The following is a 21,951-nucleotide window of genomic DNA, read 5'->3' on the forward strand; positions in this document are numbered from 1 at the left end:
ATCATGTAATGCACTGGGGGTGGGGTTTGATATCTGCCGAATGTTCGCCCGTCCCTTGCTGACCGCAAAGTCTCCTGGGGAAATGTAGTTCTTCTCCGACGGACGAACATTCGGCAGATATCAAACCCCACCCCCAGTGCATTACATGATGTTATGGTGTGGAATACTGATGACCAAAAATCATAAAACCATGACAAACAGGCAGGCTGTGACATACAAGGCCAAAAATCCAATGAGCACTTTTGTAATGGGAGTGTTTTTGGGAGGTCTCTGTCATCTTTGAAAAGTGACCATTGATGTTAGAAATTAGAAATTGCGTTGCTTGGAGATGCTAAGTGAAAACGGGTTATTAAACAGGTTTTACTGGAAACTATGGAAAATTATCTACTGAATAATCAGAAACACTAAAGAAAAAAGAATGATATGTCATCTAAAAAAAAAAAAAAAGTGGGATCAAAAGAGATCTGGAATTAGCATTCCTCATTATTTTAATGCCAGAACATGCTTCTGTACTATTAATAGAAGGTGAAGCTGCTGCAGACTTCTCTGACTGCAGTTCTACAGCTTGAAGAATCATCATCATTCTACAGCTGAATATCCCTTTCTTAACAATAGCACCTGTTTTACCTTCCTTAGTTTGCTCTCAGAACAAAAAAGGTCCTGCAAGGTCATCTTCAGCTCTGTCCTGACCAGGATATTTTCCTTTGCTTTACTGATCATAGACAAAGCAGACAAGGACTGAAATCTTTTGAAAATTGAATAATCAGGTATTTTTTTTTTTCCACTTACAAGCGTTTTACAGTACAACATTTTGTTTCTTATCTCTTTTAATGGTATTTCCTTCCAAATACATTTTTCTCTCTATCTAATGTGTCATTAAACTACAGAGCATTTCAGCTTGGATTTTCCCCAGGCATTATGGGATGTTCACAGCCAGCCCCGGGAAGTCAGCTATTATTCCTCATAGCAGGCTTAAAAATAATTGCCTGGATCCTCAAAAAAAAAAAAAAAAAAAAAAAAAAAAAAGGCTAGATAATGATTTAGTCTACAAGGTATATTTATCTGCTACAGAGCTTGTTAATGAGGCAGATCTATTTGCTTATTGTGTCAGAAGTACAGGGCTGATTGTTTCTGTATGTGCAGACAGGCTGGCAGTGGGCATAGAGCTACGGTGTGATGGGCAGCACCCATGGGTGCACAGCCCTCGCCTGCCCTGGGCAGCTGGCACGAGCTGCTGGTGGGCTGGGAGGCATCGAGCTCTGGGCTTGGGAGGGTGCCCATGCGGAGAGATCACTTTGAGCAGCAGGGTAGGCGTGGGTGTATGCATGCACTGACGTGTCTGAGGTGTCATTTCTTCATCCTCTCACCTGTGCGAGTGCTGCTGGGGTTTTCTTGGGTTTTAATTTAACAGCTCTATTTCATCTGAAGCAAACAACCGTGGTTTGGATCTGATGTGAAGTCCATGGAAGATGATGGAAAGACTGCTGTTGCTCATAGTGAGATTTTAGTAGTAGTTATTTCAAAATACTTTTTTTTTTTTTTTAACCTCTCAGTTTATTAATTGATTTTCCTTTTAATTACTGAGACAGAAATTCGATGGGCAGAGTGACATTAAATCATTCAGAATATATTTGAACACTGCTTTCACGAGAGAGTGGAGGTTATTATCCTTTTCTACTGCACTGAATTAGTCCTAGAAAAATAACAAAAAATAAAGTAATAGGAGGATATAACCAGACAACCACTTTTGAGAGCAGGTTATTTTACTTGCCCTGTGATTCTGTGGTAGAAATAAGGGGTCAGGTAATAAAACCAGAACACACTCCCACTTAAATGAATGGAGCCATTCATTTCAAGGACAGCTTAGGGGTGTTTTAGTCTAGCAATGTAACTAACTGAATTCCCTGCAGGCAGATGAACCAGTGAAGGAAAAATGTTCAGAGTAAGAGTTCCAGGCTTATGTGCTTTGGAGTCTAGTTTTCTTTCTTTCTTTTTTTTTTTTTTTTTTTTCCTCCCTTCATTTCTCTTTAACTGTTGAGGATAATTATTCCAGTGGGGATGGGGAGGTGATTGAGAGGGGAAAGTTGGGTTTGTTGGAGAGGATCTTTTTGAATGCTTCCTTCAGGCTGCAGAAGCAACTGAATCATTAGATCTCTGCAATTCTAAAATTTGTCTCGATTCAGTAGAATGTAGGCTGTCTTTTTCAGGTTATTTGAAACAAGCTAACAAGAAATCTGCCACCCTGAACAGAGCAGAGTTCTAGGGATCCAAACAATGGAAGAATATATTTTTTTTTAATATAAAAATAAGATAACAATAATGAGCTGAGTTCTCTGCTAGAGGCAGGTCATAAAGATAAGCACGTCTGGAGCACTTCACTCCTTCCAAGTGCTGTTCTGTTAACAATAGCATCTATGATGCTGAAAGCAGATACAGAAAGCTCTTAACTGCTGTTTGTTCTGCAGAAGGCTGGTCTTGACTGTGGGAAGGCTCCTGTTAAAGAATAAAACATGCAGTATGTGAGCCTTTCCCTGGTTCAGGATAATAGTCTCAAAGGAGGAGAGAAGGAACATCATCTCGTCAGAACAAATTGTTGCAGGAAAATAAAGGTGAAGCAGATGAGCAGATCTTAGGGGTGAGACTGTCCTGCTGGAAAAAAAAAAAAAAAAAAAAGTTGGTAGCAATGCAGAAACATGGTTATCCTTTACAAGTCCAAAATACAAATGACGCAGTTAATGCATTATAGGACCTCAAATATGCACTTATTCGTGACTGTGGGGAAAAGTAGATAGATATTGATTTGTAGTTTTTCTTAAGTTGGGGTGCCCACTTCACAATGAGCACCAGAAGGGCAAAGGGAATTTGTAGGATTTCCTTCCCTTTTCCCCCTCAGATAATTCAGAATGTGAATGAGGAATAATTATTCTTTTCCCTTAGATAAAGGAAAAGATCTTGTACTGGAGAAGCAGAGAACAGGAGTGATGCTTTAGAAGACAAGGAAGCGATTCAGAGGCTCCCCTTGTCATAAACTAGAATGCTCCCAGCTCTGGTTATCTTAAGTGCTCACTTTGTCCTCAGTTAAGAGGTAGAAAGAGATCCTTCACAAATCAAGTGGATTTCAGACGATGCCAGCCCTACCTGAAGTGTCCGGCTTTGTTTGAGACATTGGCAAAGTCTTTCACCTCAGCTGGCACTGCTGTTTGCTGCTTTTTCTTCCTGTCTAGTCCTTGAAGAGCCGCCCTCCATGCTTGCAGGATGTAAGGTGGACTCATGGGGTTCTTAGCATTTCCTAGGAAATGTAACACAGGCTTCAGCAGCTGCTTAGATTGCTGCAGGAAGTTTAAAAGACTGAGTTTGCTTTTCCACTTCTGGGCATATTTCATTTCATACATCTCAAGATAACTAGGTGTCTGGGAAAGCATGAATACAGAACTAAATGAGAACACAGGGAAATAAATGGTTTCATTTCTGACTGTTTCTGGTTGAGATTAAACCTGCTTATTTTGCATGTACAGCCATCATCAGAGCATTTATTCTAGCTCAAAACTCTGCAATAGAGGTGATGCTCCTGGAATAACAGGACTGGCAGAGGGATTACAAGGTCAGTGATTTCAGCCCCCTGCTGTGGGCAGAGTCCCTCATTCTAGGTCATTCCTGACAAACGTTTCTTCTGTGTGTTTTTGAATACCTCCAGTGTTGGGCTGCTGTCATCTTTCTTAGTAGTCAGCCCCTGGATTTCCCTATTCTTACCTTTGTAAAAGTTTTCTTATATTATCGGATATTCTTCCCACAAGAATGAGCTCATTAGTCTTCGTGTATTGCTTATATGATGAAAAAATACTCCCTTTCCTCTTGGAAATGTAAAAATTGCATGTACTTATTCATATCTCAGCTTATTCTCACTAGTGCCCCTGTTTCTGGTTTTCACACTGCCCATTCATCTCAGATTTCTTTGTCCCTCATTCTCCTTTCTGCTTTCCTTTGTGTCTCGAAAAATAAAATCGTCCTCAGAGAAGAGGAAAAACCAACTGGAGGAAGGAGCCTTGAATGTAAGATGATGTTTGCAAACTCTCTCACAGCACTGCAGCCCTTTGTGTGTCTCTGTTTAGACAGCGAGCTCTTCAGAGGAGGGGCTCCTTTCCTGTGTTTGTACAAGTGCTTAGCAGACTGCGGTCCTGATAGAGCTGGGTTCCTTAGGGGCTATCGTAATGCACAATAATAATGAACCATATGTCGGTTTAGCCAGGAAAACACTAAACCAGCAGGCCAGTAGGCAGATTTTCCTTAATGAACCAGGTATTGCTCAGACAATGCAAACTGTTTCCCTCTTCTACCCCACTAATAACACACTTCACTTCTTGAGGAAGTAGTCCTAGGGATGGTGACGTATTTTAAATTTGGTGAGCCTTTTTGTTAGCCTAATCATACTGCAGCCATTCAGAAGCAAGTTTCTGGGGTTTTGCACAGCAGGCGTGTGCAAGCTCTCTGTGCTCAGTGTCTCTCTGGGCAGCAGCTGTGAAGCAGTGTTAGCATGGGGCCAGCCCTGACCTTCTCTGTGGCCTAAGTGGCAAAGAGCACTGCTTTGGGCTCAGTATCCTGCCAAACTTCTTTACTGTTTTTTTGGATTATCTTTAGTTTGGCACATGGCTCGAACAAGTTTGTCTATCTGCAAAGCATTGCACAAGCGTGTGCTTAATAAGTAGACACAGTTATTGTCTGATTCTGCACAGAGATGGACCAGTCTGGTTGGTAGAGGGATCTGATAGGCATTGGTGACACTGGGTACTTTTTCAGCTACATGGAAAACCTCCTATTCACTTTTTTAAATGTCTAGTGAGATGTTATCAGCATGTTTTAATTCACTCATCCCATTTTTGTTATAAAAAAATATTTTGAGCAAAGTTTTGCTTGAGTAACAGCACTTAGAAATGTTGATGCTAAGATGAAGAATTCTGGTGTTTCTAGGGAGAAATAATTTGGAATTTTTCATTTCATAAAACTTTTTTTGAAGTGGCCTGAATCAAAGCATAAAGGATAAAAGGCAGTGTTTAAAGACATGTAAGAGGATACTAAGATTCCCTGGCTTTCAGCCAGAAAGTTCAAGAGATAACATCAGAAACTGAATACCCAACTCCTACCTTGGAGGTGCTCAGCAGCTCTGGGGGAGCAGGCAAGGCAATGCCCAAGGCTGCTCCATCTTTTGTATGGAGCTTTGTTCAGCAGGAATTGTTGGGAATAGAGGCAGGGAAACCGAGGATTTGCTGCTTGGCAAATCCTCCCACTTCCCTCCTCCCAGTGGAGACATTTGTGATAATCATGGAGAATGCTACCACTTCAGCCTGCAATAATAACCATGGAGCAACTCTCTCGCTCGTAATTGCTTTACTGCCCAGGGGACAGAGAGGACTGTTTCCTTTTATCGTTGTCTTCAGCAGTGGGTTTGGTTTTTCTCCTTCTTCTGCCAATTAAACACTCCTCCATATCATCATCTTGATTCCCCTCACCAAGTAGCACACGGGGCTATTTTTAGGTGCTAGAAGGGACATGCAGGGCACTGTGGGTCTAGAGATGTTGGTGCTGGTATTTAAGTAAATTCAAACTGAACGTGATCTGCACAGTCCTGTGAAGTGCAGGCTGGTTTGAATCAAGAGAAATATTTTAGTAGATTTATTGTTGCCTTTGATATGCTTTTTATGTGTTCTTGTCAGAAGCTGAATTAAAAAAAAAAAAAAAAAGTGCTGCAGTTGAGTGTTAGCCTGTAAAAACAAAAATCTGGCACAGAAAGACCTGTCATCATAACTTTTCCAGTGTTACAAATCCTTACTTTGCCACATCTGCTCATTACATGAGACAGGCAAGAACTCAGAGCAGCTGAGCTTTGAGACCTTCTGGTTCAGAAGGTAACAAGTGATTTTAAAAGGTCAGGAGATAGCTCCAAAATTTTTCTGCTGGTCCCTTTAGTCCAAGAATTGCATAAGCAGGATGCGAGCGGACTGCATTGATGCATATGTTCAGATAGAGATAAGGCTGGTGAATGAATTACAGTGAGGTGTAAAATAAGTGAGAAGTAAGCTGTATAGCAAGAGTACTTCTTGGAATGGTTGGGACTTTGTACAATAAAAGGAGAAAAATTGTATTCCATGGCCATTTTGGGAACACAGTGGGGTGAGATCAAGGGTGGAGTGGTGAAGTGGTGAAGTTAATGGTGCTATAGCAATCCATCTTAGCTGATGATCTTGCCTATGGGCTCTAACTCTGCAGCTTGGTCAATAAATGTGATTGTAGTTATTATGTTTAAAGATAGCTATGGATTTTCAGTCAGAATGATCTTTGCTTTTGTTTTTACTGTTATTCTCTTTCCATTTGAAGTATGGCTCTGCTGCTGGCTGTGTCTCCTTTTGGCTGCCAGCCGCATCTCAAGGCAGAGCAGGGCAGCAGTGCTGGAGGCTGTGGGCATGCAGAAAACTCCTGTGTTCTTCTCCACCTGAGCAGCCTTTGCTATCATCAGAGGCTTGCAATTTCTCCATCACAGTTCTGAGATTAAAGGAGTAATTTCAGTTTATCTAATTTTTCCTGAGCTTTCAGGGAGACTTCAGGTAAACGAAGGAAAAAGGGGATGTTAGAATGTCACTGTTCAAACATAACCCAAAGATCTGGAAGTTTGTGATTACAAAAAGAAGAAAAAAAATGAAAAACAAACCCCAAAAAACCCCAAATGCTCAAACACACTGTCATATCTGGCAGTTTGTTACATCAAAAAAAAAAAAAATAAAATGAAAAAAAAAATAAAAAAGGGAGAGCAAGGTGTTAGTTGTGCATGATTTTTGGAGGTTTTGCACCTTGTCTATGGGTAAAAAAGACTTTCTCCAAGGCAGCTTGTTGGCTGGATTTTAAGGTCTTGGGCTTTTGAGTCACCTGGACAAGTAACCACAGCTGGGTGGTATCAAGGCTGCATGTAGCCCTCCCAAAGCTCTTGGATTTTAAATGACAGTATATGCAGTCCTGTGCTGCAGTTGCAACATCCTCTAATAGATAACATTTTAAAATGTACAAAGATACATTTGGGATAAATATAGCGCACAGCATGAGGCACTGAATAAAACATTTCTCTTCACTCATCGAGGAGGATCATGAATAACTTACTTCTGGATCTGCTTCATCACTCAGGCGTTAGAGAGTCACCCCTAATTTGTGAAAACATATGGCTTATTCTACCCTTCCACACAGAGAATTTGTTTCAGACATGCTTGCTTGCAGTCTTGTGTTCACCATCTGGATGTTGAGGTAATCATTTATGGTAAAGGGGTGCAAGGAAGTGTGTTTCTCCTCCTCTGCTAAAATCAGAGAACATCCAAGTCTTGGCTGCGTTACAGCTTGATGGACTGAATCTCAGGGGAAAGAATCATGGATGAGGCAGTTAGGTTGCTGAAAAGGCATTTTAGCCAATAGTTAAGAACTATAGAATTATTTAATGTTTTTTAGTCTTCATCTTGATTAGCTACCTAGCAACAGTAAGTTAGGGAAGACTTCATGAGGATCCAGTAAAAAATATCTGGCACGTTACAGAGCTATTGTCCATCCTCGATCATAGATCATAGCTTCCATCCACCCAGTGGTTTCAGCTGCTGTTATTCACGTTCAAATTAGATAGAAAAGCCAAATCCTAGATGACGTACACTACAGTTTGGCAGGAGTTTTGCATAGGCTGTGCACTACTCAGGCAGGTATGAAACAGCTATATATTTTTCATCCATTCCTCAATCTCTATAGCTTAGCAAGAGGCAACTGATTAGCATCAGTTAACTTCTATTTACAATGGCTGCACAATCAAGTCAACAGCAAATTAACAACTTTGTTTACTTGTTCTGGTTCAGTGTTTTGACTGTTGCAATCAAGAAAGGACTTTGTATTCTGTTTTGGCTCAGAAAAGCAGCGTATGACTGGTTCAGGTTTTCCCACTTGCTCTAATGTTGTATCCCTGCTCCTCCAGACAGTGTGCATCCTTGGGCTGCATTCTCCTCTGCATGCCCTGATCTGGTCAACTTGCAAGGATCTGTGCTGAGAACAGTCATTGCAAATCACTGAGGTGGTGGCCACATCTCACTGTTATTGTAGCTCCTGCATATGAATGATTTCTGTGCAGTTTTGCTCTATGGTTCTTGAATACCTGTGGTATTTTATCGCTCTGTGGATCTGATTGTATTCTTCTGGTGTATTCTCCAGCAGAGAATGAAGTAAATATCAGTTTGAGGCATCCTTATAATACTGAAAATGTGTGCACATTGGTGTTGGTTGCAATGATTACAGTATAAACAATTTTTTTTTTTTTTGTAAACAAATCTTTACCCTATAATGCTGTATTGCCAGAGTCCCTGTGAAGCCAGTAGTCATACCATAGCATCATAGATTGGCTTAGGTTGGAAAGGATGACAAAGATAATCTATCTAGTTCCAGTCTCTTGCCATGAACTGTGTTGCCACTCATTAGTTCAAGCTAGATAACTATGACTTCGTCCTGTTTCTGAAATAAGACTCCATTTTAATTAGTTCTGGAATGGTACATCAGTACAGAACCATATATCCATCAAAACTGAAAACTGAAATTGTTTCTTACAGTGTTGTAAGCCTCAAACAGTGCATACACTGGCTGTGTCCATGGCTGTTAAGCATAGTTTGCACTTAAAGCTGGTTTCCTTATCTCGTTTTTTGCATGAGTGTGCCCTTAGTGTCTTGAATTAACAGGGACTCTTCCTGCCTACTGGTCGAGATGTTCAACTGTGCTCATCCAAACGCTGTATGTGAATTAAATTGGAGTTTGCCCATTTCCTGTTAATTCAGGTATTTAAGCAGATAATGGTGCATACAGGGTTAAACTGGGGTCAGGGTTTGGATGTATTTCCTCCCAGGTGAGTGAATACCTGTTTTTCCCCTGTTGGAGGGGGTTCCCTGTGGCCATGTGCATGTCAAGTGATTTACCAGACAAAAGAAAGTTGCTATCTTACCATTCTGGGGCTACTTCTCAGCGTGTGCCTGAATTTCAGCCTGGGATCCCAGGCTCAGTTCAGTAAAGAACATCTGATAAGACTGTGCCTGTCCTGATCTACCCCCTTTATGCCTTTCCTCTTAATTATAGCATTCAAGATGATTAAATCAGATTAAAATGCAAACCAGCACCATAATCAAACAGAATGTAATAACTGGTTTTCGTGAAAGAACATTAAAATAAAGGATAAATGATTTATGCCTAACTCCCTCCTCAACTTTGGATGGCCACAAAACGATGCTAATAAGCTGCTGCCCAGACCTCAGGAATTCATGTACCCAAAGTACTCGAGCCTGGCTCTCTGCTCCAGGATCTGAACGTGTCTCAAACAGCAACATTTCTATACGTCTATCTCACGAGCTATACTTTCTTCATGAGGGTAGTTTAAAAACACAATTATTTTTAAAATTCGTGCTTTCCCTTAACAGTGAATGCTCGGTATTTTACAAATACAACTTTTTGTCAATGAATCTGCTCAAGTCATTTTAAGCCTGTTTAGTCATACCCTGGGTTTACAGAGAGGTGCATCTAAGTACAAGAAGAAGCAAGAGCTCATGCAAGAAATGGAAACAAACTCTGGCACAGCTGCAATCCAGGTTTCCAAACAAGTAGATCCTGGATCACTGATGTTTCTGAAAGGTTTCATCACTAGCGTTTTCAGTGTTAGCAGAACACCTCTGAGTCAGAAAGGTTGCAGTAATTAAAAGTTCTTGGATTTAAAAAAAAATAATAATAATAATTCAGCTATAAATAAGCACATGTGCTAATTTGAAACAATGATATAAATAATAATATAGATAGGTATCCCAACATGAAGAATGAGACAAAATACTTCTGATGAGCATAATGATTATCTCTAAAATGGGATGTGAGCGTGTATATACATGTAGACGTGATGGGGTGAATAACCTGGGAGTACTTGAGGAATTTCTTTCTGTTCAGATCACCAGTTTTTTGCAAGATGAATGAGTGTAAATGTAGATTGATGGCAGTAGTTGTTATTGTAATGTACCCATTAGATGGTTTCTTTGTTTCAATATGTTGATTGCGTTTTCAAAAAGATGCGAAGCTAGTTTAAACAAAATGAAATGTGTAGAAGCTTTATGTTCTCCTTTGTCTTCAGTTTATGCTGAAGATAATTAGACTCATTGAAATTTCAGGAGAAGGTTGATAGTTTATGGGGATTCTGGATTGATGCAGAAAGCAATTTCAGTCATTTCTCCATGTTCTTGGGTGGATGCAGAAACATTACGATGAAAGGTATGTTTTAGTGAGAAGGGTGAGATCGCAATTTGTTCAGTGTAAACCCATTCCTTTTAGTACATTCTTGAACTAAAATGTGCTATCAGTGTACAGAAAATAAATTTATTTCACATCACGGAAATGATCTGAATGTATGAACTTTGATTTCATGGCTTTTGTTTGGGTTTATCAGCCAATCAGCACTCAACAGTGTTCTGGGGAAATGTGGGGAAAGCTGAAATCTGTGTACATGGCTTCAGTGCTGCTTCAACTGTGATTTGTAAGGCATGAATCTGCAGTGCTCCTCTTCCCTGCCCTTGTGAAATTTCTCTCATTTGCTGTAAGAAAAGGTTATCCACTTCCTTCCACATGTTTGGTGAAGGAAGGTTTCAGGAATTGACTACGGCAGTCAGTCGGCTTCTATTTTACTGGTGATGTTCCATACAGAACAATACTCTGGACATTCAGTTAAAATGAGAGAAGTTGCTTTTTTTTCCCCTCTTTCTCACCAGACACCTTATTTGCTTCAATTTGCATGCTATTTATATTTTTTACAGTTTAGTGTTAGTGATCTGTTTACTCTTTTCCCTCTAGCTCATTTGCAAGCTGAAGTACGATGTAGCATTCTAAGTTTGGAAAGCAGTTGATTTCAATACAAAAGGCAGATTGATTGTAATTTCCAAGGTGAGAGTACGGCTACTAATTCTATTGGATATCTCAGACATCTTCCTCACCAATGAACAGACTGTATCTGTTCTGCTACAGTAAATTCCATCCATTTTAATGGATCTACTTGTAATTTATTTATATGTATTTAAATTACACCTCCTTTTAAATTCTTCCAAAGTTACAGATTGTCTATTGGAGTGTACAATCCAGTGATAGCTTTCTTTGGAACAAAATGTTATTCATGCTATGCACATTAGCTCCACATTTTGTTTGCATATAGGCTGGGGAAGACAAGACAGGAATTTGTCTTGTGAGAGAAGCTTCTTATGTGATTTTAGTCAAGAGATGGGTTTTGGAGCCAATTTGGTGTTTCAAAGCTAGGCATGTTATTAAAAAAATCTAACTACTCTTTAGTGTAAGAAGTAGCATTAATTGCAGTCAATCCTCTATAAAAAGGAATGAACAATCACTTAATTGCATTCTAATTCAGAATACAAAAATATGTCTTGATTAGAGAAAGAAGTAGAGCAGGTTAATTCTTTTCTTCGGTAATTAGTGAAATTTATACAGAAAAAAATACATTATCTTGAGGAGCTGTCACTGGCTTCTTCCTGTGGTTGGTTCTCAGTCTTTGAATAGATATTGCAGCGCTCAACTGCCATTTAAGCTTCGGATATTTTTCCTTCTCAGACAATAATTTTCTGCACCCAAAACTGAAAGCTTTCCAGCTTTATGCTATCTCTGTTCTGTGGGGGCGCAGGTAGGAAGCAACTATATAAATTGGCACGTGTACAGTTCATGGTGTGAGTTGCAATCAAGTGGAAATGAGGCTGTTCCAGGTTGCTTTTTTTTTTTTTTTTCTTCCTCCAAATCTGATTCAAAATGCTGTTTAAATATTCCAGTGTTATTCCAGGAGAGTCAGTGGAGAAGGGACATGTCTTAAAACACGGTTAGGGAATGAAAGGTGCTGAGCAGAATTATTTTCTGAAAGATTGAAACCTGGTGTGTTGTGTGAAGTCTAATTTTAGACCACATTATGCTGCAATATGGTATCAGATTCAAAGAGCAGCAGGTGTCAGAGAATCTGCTAGCTGACAGTCCATGTTACAGCAGTAAAGCTTTATTAAATTCATTTTCTAAGCTGCAAATAGGACTCTGACATGGTGTGAAATTCAGCTAAACTGAACTTCTTCAGCTCCTTCTCCTGCATGCCATGGATTTACTGTAATCACCTGCTGTGATCTGGCTAGCCCAACTTTGGAAATGGTGGCTATTAGCCTTAGCAGGAAAACTCTTTGCTTTCAAGTACTGTGCTCTCCCTGCCCATAACCTAATGAATCCTCAAGAAGGTCTGAAATGAGACAAAACCCAATCATGAACCCAGTGAGAACAGGAAAATCTATTTCATGCCATTCCTGCAAGAGATGAGCCTAATTTACTGGCAAATATTTTGAGATGGTACTGGGGTTATCTGGCTGATACAGCTATTTTAATTTAGAATATTTGAAATATGGCTATACCCTCAATTTTTTTTTTAATATGAGATCTTTTCCTGAAATTTTAAAAGGTTTTGCAGCATGGAGATAGAATTTGTGCAGACAGGATTTATTGCAGCAAAGCTTATTTTTTTTCATTCCAGTCAATAAGCAAAGCCACCCTGGCACAGCGCAAGACACTGCTGGAGCTGCCCACAGCAGGCTTGGTGCTGCCAGCTCTTCCCAGCTGAACAGGGATTGATGGATAAGGGAAGGGAATATTTGCAATAGTGCTAATTTTGGCTGGGTAGTGCCCTGATTTTGCCTGTAATTATTGTCTGAGGGGAATTCAGTAGCCATAGCAATAGAGACAGAGTTATAAGAGTTTCCATTCATTTCAGGCTGGGTTTAAACATCCCTGGAAGTGTTAGGAGGCAGCAGAGAGGATCAAAAAAGAGTTGTCAAAGCTCTGTGAAGACTGTGGAATTAATTTGAAGAGCTCCCCTTGGACAAAACAGTGTCAGGTGAAGACAGTGTTTGATACAGATCACATGAGATCAGCTGGGCATTGCTGGCAGTCCTGGGGAGCAGTGGAACACAAATGAGAAAGAAATGTTAACGCTGCAAATTGCAGTCCTTCCTTTTGAGTCCTTCCTTTTTTTTTTCTTCTTTTTTTATTATTTTATTTATTTTGCAGGATGCTTGCCTGCATCTGGTCTTGTAAGAGCTACAGTTAGAAAATGCACAGGAATACATTCTAGGGGTACACATAATTAATGGATTTTCCATTTGCAATTTAGATCCTCATTACGAATCTGAGCCTCCAATCAGGCTGCTTTGTTCAGAAAGGTCTGCAGTAGCAAAGGAAAATGGATAAATTTAAAAATATCTTTAGGGAAGGACTGGAGAATTTTATGTTTGCAAATAGACCCTTCCCAGTCTGGATACTTGGGTTCTTCCTGTGAGCTGTGAAAGATGATGTTTTTGGGTAGTGCAAGGGACTACTTATCATATAATCATATCATAGAATGGCTTGGATTGGAAGGGAACTCAAATATTATCTTGTTCCAACTCAACAAGGTTTTGAGCTCTGTGGAGTCTGAATACTCTGGAGTTTCCCCGTTCCTGGCGGTGATCGAGGCCTTGTTGGATGAGGACTTGTTCTAGTGTCTGATTTAGTGGTTGGCAGCCAGCTGGCAGAAAGGTGCTTGGAACTAGATGATCTTTGAAGTCTTCTCCAACCCAAGCCATTCTGTGAGCTCCATAGTAACATGAAACTGTGAAAAAGTGGCCTTGTTGATTTCTGACAAACACTAATTTGTGAAAGCCAATGGAAACCATTCATAGATTCAGATTAGCTGTGTTGTTCCACATCAATCCTGACTTTTTAAAAATAAACCTAATTAGGATTTCAATGCTAACTGAACCCTTGATAGAGGCTTTAAGAGTGAGTTGCTGGTTTCTGATGGGCCATTTGTATTGCTTTCAGGTATCTCCAGATAGGAGAAGCTAATTTGTCAACATGGAACTCCTGCTATACAAAGTGCATCACAATACTTGTCTCAAATGTCAAGCACCTGCACTGTGCAGGGTGCTGCAGTGCAGTTGGATGTGAATCATTAGAAAGGGCCTCTATGGCTCATACCAATATTGTTATTCTATTCTAATGTGTTAGAAGTGTTAATGTGTTTGTATTTGCTGTAAAAAAATTTTTAATCTGATCATAATTTAAAATGAAAATAAGACTTCAGACTGAGCTCTTTCTCAGTGCTCTGGAGAAGAAGACTGGAGTGCTCCAGTTCAATTTCTGGCACTGCTGCTTTAGTGCAAAAACCATCAATATCCTTATAATGTATTTTCAGACCATATTATGCGGAGGAAATCTGACTTCATCTCAAAAGTGACCTGCAAAGGAAACTTTAAAATTGGCTTCTACCACTCCTTTTTGTTTTGTTTTTCCCTTTGGGCTTTAAAAACGTTGTACAAAAGTCTGGGAAGCTTTGAATATTCCCTGCTTTCTACTTGCAGATTTTTTTGTAATTATATTTAAAAATAACAGGAATGTAAAGCCTGCTTTTGCTTCTGTTCTCCTTCCCTTTTTCCTCCTGGACAATTCCCCTGGGATTTTGAGGACAGAAAAGTGAAACACAGCTCAGAGTTGGAGGCATTTGGTTTTTAGAAGAATAGCTTTTGTCCAAGTGCTTGGATGCAGCAGGTGCTCCTGGAACAAGCAGAGTGTTGGATCTGAACCAGCCTGGCTGGTAACTTCTTTGTTCTTTGTAGCTCAACTATCATCTCCTTGTGCAGTCATAATTTGAGTAGTCTTCCCAGGGTCTTTTTTAGGATGGAAGAAGTATTAATATTTAAAGTTAACAATTTTTATTTATTTTTCTCCCTTAACAGTTTTTTGGGTATCTTCTTGTGTTGCTTTACACACCACTGCTAAGAGGAAAAATTAATTTCTTTGTTTTTAACATGGTTAGGAATGGAGAAGCTCTGAGTTAGGAGCAGAAGCTTCATAGCCTTCAGTACAATACAGGAGCATGCAGCCCCACAAGCCATGGTCACAGTGCTGTGCAGGGTGTAGGAGCTGAGCAGTCATGTCAGAAAGGAAACCATTGCTCTCTGGATGATCTAGCCAAGAAAAGTTGGATATTTACGTGCAGCAGGAATTTTATATTAGAAACCAGGTCTGAGTGATGAGTTAGCATGCAAACATACACAGCAGAGGAGAGTAAAAACATTTGTTACACCAGTGGTACCTAAAACCTCGCAACAGTGAGGCGATGGGGCGAGCCAGCAGGCGCATGGGGAGCAGCTGGGCTGACTTGCTGCTGGTGTTTGGATCAGCTCTGTGGGTGTGCAGGAGGCTTTTGCTGGTGTTAATCCACTGTTGTGTTGGAGGTGCCTCCTAAAAAGGTGTTGGCGGGGAGATGTGTGCACAGGAAATTGCTCATCTGGCTCAGAGCCTGCTTTCTCCTCATGCCTTGGGGGGCTTCTGGGGAAAATGATGTCTGGGAGCAGACCGACATGCAAAGCCCGTGGGTCACGCCTTGTTCCCTCTGTTATTTTGTCTGCTTGGATGGGACACTAACATAATGAATTTTAATTGAAAAAGAAAAATCTTCTGGTGAAAGTATACTCTCAGATGGGAAGTAAATTACAGAATAATTCATGGAATATTTGCAGCTCTTGAGGATTCAGCTGGTCTAAATAATGTATGTTTATACATACAAATTGTGTGTGCGTCCCCGCATATTTTAAATGTATGATTGTTTCACATTAAGAAACAAATGAACAAGTGCTGACTGTCGAAGACTGGAACACTTGCCATTTTAGTTTTAATTTTTCTCCATTAATTATGAATCCCACATAGATTTATATCAATATGTTTTTCATGTCTGCATTTTATTGCTGGCCTAAAACTATATAGGTGTGGCAGGCAGACAGCATTTATTCAAAGCCTGAAGACAAGAATGAAGAGAGTCAGTGGAGACAGGACAGCTACTGCCCTGCAGCTAATTAGGCGCAAGAAGGATCCAATGCTGCCCTCCCTCTCTGCCTGCCTGTCTAGTGGGCTTACTCAATCACCTCACTCAGAATAAAACTGCACAATAGAATGTTAGTGCCTGGTGTTTTGGCTGTGCTAATGATGGTGCAGTCACTGTGCACTGGCAGAGCATGATGCAGACCTTGGCATCTTAAATCTGTCTCTTTGTGAGTAAAGGAAGAGCTTCCTTCAGTTAGAGGAGCTGGGAATCAAATGTGTTGTACAGTGTGTGTGCACGTAGCTGTCGTAAAAATCACTGCTTCTTTAAGAAAATGGAGTGGGGAAGAGTTAAACAGATGACAGCATACACATTTGGAGATGCACTGAGCTTCTGGATGGTGGTAATTCAGCCAGTCAGGTGCCCAAGCTGCTAATGATTTGCTTCTATGGCTGTGTTTAGACCTCAGGCTGTCATTGACTTTGGAGAAGACCCTGAAGATGAAAGAGGATTTTGGTGTACAGTGGTGTAAAGGGCAGCTATTGTATGGGCACGAGCCTTCAGCACCAATCTGCAGTGCTACCTGCCCATGTCTGTACGTCTCCCCATCTTGATTAGAGAGCACAAGAATTTACAATTCTTGTGTAATTACACTACTGGACTGAACCAGTGTAGGTCTATCCAGGTAGAATGAATATGCCAGTGCTAAATTTAAGAAAATTATGAAATGATTGGAATGCATAAACTGGCACAGCTGAAAGAGGGAAGAAGCAAGAGGAGCTGCGCTTCTTTTCTTCTAATTGTAGTGCTGCATTTGACAAAGAGCTGCAGTTTACACATGCTGTCTGACAAGGCCTTAGTGAAGCAGCAACAAGCAGCTGGGAGAGATCTCCCTCATATAAGCAATGTGTACCTCATGCTGCCTGGCACTGCCTAATATAAACAGGGGAAGCCGTGCTGCAGAGGCCAAGGTTGGAAGGCAGGGGCAGAGCACACCTGTGGCTGTTCAGGTTGCTTTTGGAAGGGCTCTGCTGCCCAATTTTTGTTTGGCCAGCGTTACGTGGATTCACAATTTCTTGCACAGATTGAAACCAGAATGCACTTGCAGTGTAAAATAATGGAATGAAATGTGGGAGCAGGAAGAAAAACTGAGATAAATCAGGTTCAGTGGTTTGTAATAGTTTTGTCATAGTCCAAAATTAGATTGACTCATTTTTATGTCAGGATAACATCTAGTCTTTCTTTCCCTATGATGAAACTTTCTGCAGTTTCAGGTCATTTCAGAATCAATCATGTGGGATGAAGGTGACATCAGATTGATAGTGTGGTAATGCAGCTTTTTAAGGATGGCTGTTAGGATGGGCAGCAGCCCTGCCACAAGGCTGTACCTGTAAGCACAGCTTGTGCAGGTCACTGAGCATCCTTGCAGGTAGACAGGTTTGGTCATTGCTGACTTGATCTGGATTCAAAGCAACAACCTAGGGGGACAAAAGCTGTAATTTTTGCACAGTATGATGGCTTATTTAATTGCAAACTTCTGGCAGTAATTCCTTTTACCTTAGGACAGTAAAATATCATTAGCTGACTATTAAATAGCCTTGTCTTTTAAACAAGATATTAGTACTAACCATCATTTGCTATTAAGTATAAACAATTCCTAGAAGTGTTGCCAACTCTGTGGGTTTTCTCTGATCTGCATAGCAATTAGAGCTGCTTTTTGCAGTCCTGGCTAGCTGTTTGTCCCCACTCCTGCTCCTCCCTGGTCTAAAACTCACTCCCCAGCAGGACAAATTTACCACAGCATGCCGTGTTGGCTTTCCTTTTGGAAGTACTGTCAGAGCCCTGTGAGGATCCCAGTCTGAGTGCTGTGTGGCTGTGTGCAGATTGCATGTGGAGTTCAGCTACCAGATGGGGGACACTAAATCGGCTTTGTCTCACCAAGTGCTGGCAGACAGAGCACCGCTGCTGCTGGCGGCCAGAGAAATACTGAAAATTGCTCAATCAACATAATTCACAAAACTCTGTGGCAGGTCTGTGGCTTCGCGGGCTGGTATGGGAGTGCCAGGTCAGAAAGAGCTGTGCAAACCTGTGCTCTTTGACTTGGAGGATGCACGCAGCCTCCTGCTGCTACCCAGCACAATGGCTCTTGGAGAGGTGTTTTCTAAGGGACAATACTGTAAGCAATGTTTTTTGCCCAGTAATTGCTGCTTTGTTTGCTGAGAGGGGTCATGGCTAAGAGCTGTGTCCCTGATCCCTTTTATGATGTTGTCCTCTGAGGACCATGGAGTCACTGGGCTCCTCCTGCCCGGCACCATCCCTGCTTGCCATAAACCACAGGCTCAAGGTGAGAGGGAAATAGCAAACAAGTTAAAATCTTTATAGGCAGAGCTGGGCAAATAATCAGGCAAGTCTTCTCAATCGTTCCTTCAAACAGAAAAAGGTTTAATCTCTGGGATGGTATTTCCAGCCCCTATTTGCTTTTTGTGCTCTGTCTGAGGGGTTTCTGTGTCTTGGCCTTGAGCAAATGACTTCTTCCAAGGTCCCAACAAAAGTGAAAAGAGCTGTGAGCCTCAGAAATGTGCAGTGGTACCTGGTATACTCTGTGTTCTGCTGGAGTGTCCTTCTTGGTGTGGGAAGGTGTTTGCCACCAAGTGGAAGAAGGGCTGGCTGTGAGGAGCAAGTAAATGGCAGATAGTCGCTGTTGGCTCATTGGTGTCCTGATCTAAGAGTATGCAGTCTGGGGCTGGAAATGTGACCAAATAGGTGTAGGCCAAACGCTGACTGAATTTAGGGTAAAAAAAAAAAAAAAAAAAAACCATACATTTTTTTTTGTGTAAGCAAAGAATAACACTGTACAGTGATGGCGTGTCATTCAGCATAGACAAATAATGCGTTTTGACAAGAAACACCAGAACTTTGTAGAAAGGAAGAGAGAATGTATAGTCTCATTGCCCATATTTTTGTGGGTCAAACATGCTGTGAATAATATTTTTGTAATTTTGGATGTGTATTCTGAGCACTGAGATAGTTAAAGGGAGGAATTTACGTAAGTGCAGGCATGAAGGAGCCTGCCTGATTATGGATCGGATGAATCACATTCTAAACTGATGAAAGGTGTATGTTATCTGAGGATGATCAGAGAGCTGGAGCACCTCTCCTGTGAAGAAAGGTTGAAGGAGTTGGGATTGCTCAGCCTGAAGGAGAGAAGGCTCTGGGGAGGCCTCATTGTGGACTTCCAGTTCTTGAAGGACGGTTATATGCCAAATGGGAGACTAGATTTTAACATGGTCTGATAGTGACAGGACAAGGAGAAATGGCGTTAAACTAAAAGATGGAACATTTAGGTTAGATTTTAGAAGGAAATTCTTTACTAGATGGTGGGGAACTGGCACTGGCTGCTTGGAGACGCTGTGGAATCCCATCCCTGGAGGTGCCCAAGGCCAGGTTGGATGGGGCCTGGGCAGTCTGAGCTTGTGAGGGGCACCCCTGGCCATAGCAGGAGGTTGGAGCTGCATGGGCTTCATGGTATCTTCCAACCCAAGCCACTGTGATTCTGTGGTACATTCCTTCTTTGGTCTTTCTCTAGTGCATATGCATAAGTGTAGAAGTGTGAGTTGATGCACGTTGCACGTACATCTGCATATATGTTGGTATTTTCATCTAGCCTTGCAAGAGGCTCACAGAACTTCGCAGTATGCTGTACGGAATATATCTTGCAAATTTTCTTAAAGAATCAATTAGAGAGTTAATTCAATAGCTATTAGTAATGAGACATAAATGCAACTTTATAACTCTGCCAGCTGGCTAAGGTACTGTGCTTTCATTATCTACAGAAGCAATTTTTTCTAATCTCTGGCTGAATGTTAAAATCCAAAACTAAATCATAACTACCAGAGTTTTGTAGCAGTCCATAGCAGACTGAAAAGGACTCTGCCTCTTGTGTGTCCGTAGCTCCGTGCTGAACCCACACTTGTGGCTCACTATGTCTGCACAGGTGAGGCAGACAACTGGCAAGAAACCTGTGTTCCTCCTGTACCACTATAAAACTGGTCAGGAGGCTTCACCAATGTGTTGATTTATATGACGGAATGTAGGTTTCTGAGATTTTGCTGAGGCAGTAGTTTTCAATTCATTTTGATCTTTGATTTCCACTGCTGAAAATGACAATGATAACTTCTGGTGACTGTATTTGAACGCGGCTGTGTTTCTTTGCCTGTATATTCCTTTGTTGGATAAAACGTTTTTGGCTGCTCATGCATACGTTCCCATCCACACACACACACACACACACACACACAGGTGTTTCTACCCCCTGCATGTCCCATTTTGTGATCAACAATCAGCAGCCAGCTGCCACGCTAAGAGCATATTTCAGTAACTAGGATGGTAGGACAGTGTATTTTTACGAAGCAATTTATTTCAGTCAGTGGCCACTGGGTGGAGGAAAAACTGAAAAAACTGAAAGTAGGAGCACAGAGGAAAGTGACCTGATTTCCAGGGCGCGCAGGGCGCCTGTGAGTCCTGTTTCCTTGCTCGGCAGCTCCTGGAAATCAAATTGCTTGTTTGGTGCCCAAGTTTAAAGTATGATGGTCTGGGTTTGGGCTCATGGCAGACCCAAGGCACCATTCAGCAAAAAACTTGAGAAAAACGTAAGCAGTGTCTGAGCGAGGAAAGCTCTGAGAGCGTATGGTGATACGCAGAGCCCGGTGGAAAATGGGCTTGGAAGGGAGAATTTTGCAAGGAGCTGCAAAAAAAGGACAATATTGATGCTGGATTATTTATTTATTCATTTATTTTCTTCCCTATTCATTTGAGATCTGGGGGACTCGGAAATCAGTGGAAATGTGCCTTGACCATACAAATACATTTTGTTGGCTGCGTCTTGTGCTGAATACAGATACTGAATGTGGGTGCAATGATTTAAAATGCTGTTCCTTTTGATCCCTCTGTTATGTGTCAATGTGAGGTTATGTGAAAAAAAATTACTGTTTGTAACCTACTTTCTTCAATCTCCTGTGGCCTGGGGCTGAGACTAGCCCCTGAATTTACTAACACTTCTGCAGCATGGGCTCAAAATGAAAATGAAGCAGTTGCTTGGAAACCCTCCTCCTCTTTGTGCTACTTATTTTACTTCTCAAGATGCAATTAATAGTCTGGAAAAGGCAAATGGCAAAAATATTACAGGCAGAGCTGCTGATGTGTCTTATTAAGGTTGTGTAACATTGCCTCTTGCAACCCCTGTTTTGATTGGTGTATGCTTCAACCATTTTGAATTAAATTTGGAGGGAATTTTTTTTGTTTTGAGGATCTCCATCAAGCTGAGCTCTTCAGGAAACTCAGCTGAAACAAGTCTGAAAACAGAGATGGAGAACAATGTCATGGGCAAAACAATGTGGTGAATGTTGAAAAGGTAGAATATCTCCAGGACACAAAATTTGGTAAGGGAAAGAATATCTGGCTTTTTATCTAGGGATACTTGTTTTACTATTTCTAATCTATGCATATTTGGCTAAACTGTTGGAATTTCCAAAACTGCCCAGAAGGACAGCTCTGGGATATTTAGCTGCTAAACCCAGGGGCAATTGGCTGCTCTGGACCTGAGGTCAACACTCCAGGGGTTATGCCCCACTGAAGGGATATGCAGGATGTGTGCAGATGGTGTGCCAAGCAAACCAGTTCTGACACTTCTCACATTCTGAATATTTCACTTTGCAAATTCAATGATGTTCTTATAGGACAGTTTTCTTGTGCAAAGTAGGTATTTTAAACTGGTCAATTCAAGCATCCATTGCACACCTCTGATTTTCTGTAGCACTTTCTGGTATGGAAAATAATTTTGTTACTGTCTGTGTCTTTGGAATTCCAATGTGCATGAGATCCAATATCTTTGGTAACATGGATATCAGTGCAAAGGACTGTGTAAAATTCAAAGTGTATGGATCCATAAAATGCCTCAGGGTTACCCCAATTATCTGTAGGAAACAGTCCTACAGAGAACACCCAGGGACTAGATAACACTGAGAAAGCAGCTTTCC

At 41.1% G+C, this 21,951-nt stretch overlaps 1 long non-coding RNA gene across 1 annotated transcript in view; it reads left to right on the top strand.

Annotated features, from left to right (window-relative positions):
• Nucleotides 1-21,951, top strand: part of LOC122182733 — a 280,673-nt gene that overhangs the window by 1,146 nt on the left and 257,576 nt on the right. The window lies entirely within an intron of this gene.

Source organism: Lagopus leucura, unplaced genomic scaffold, assembly GCF_019238085.1.
Source record: "Lagopus leucura isolate 7727_CA_CO unplaced genomic scaffold, USGS_WTPT01 Super-Scaffold_100015, whole genome shotgun sequence".
Taxonomy (NCBI): domain Eukaryota; kingdom Metazoa; phylum Chordata; class Aves; order Galliformes; family Phasianidae; genus Lagopus; species Lagopus leucura.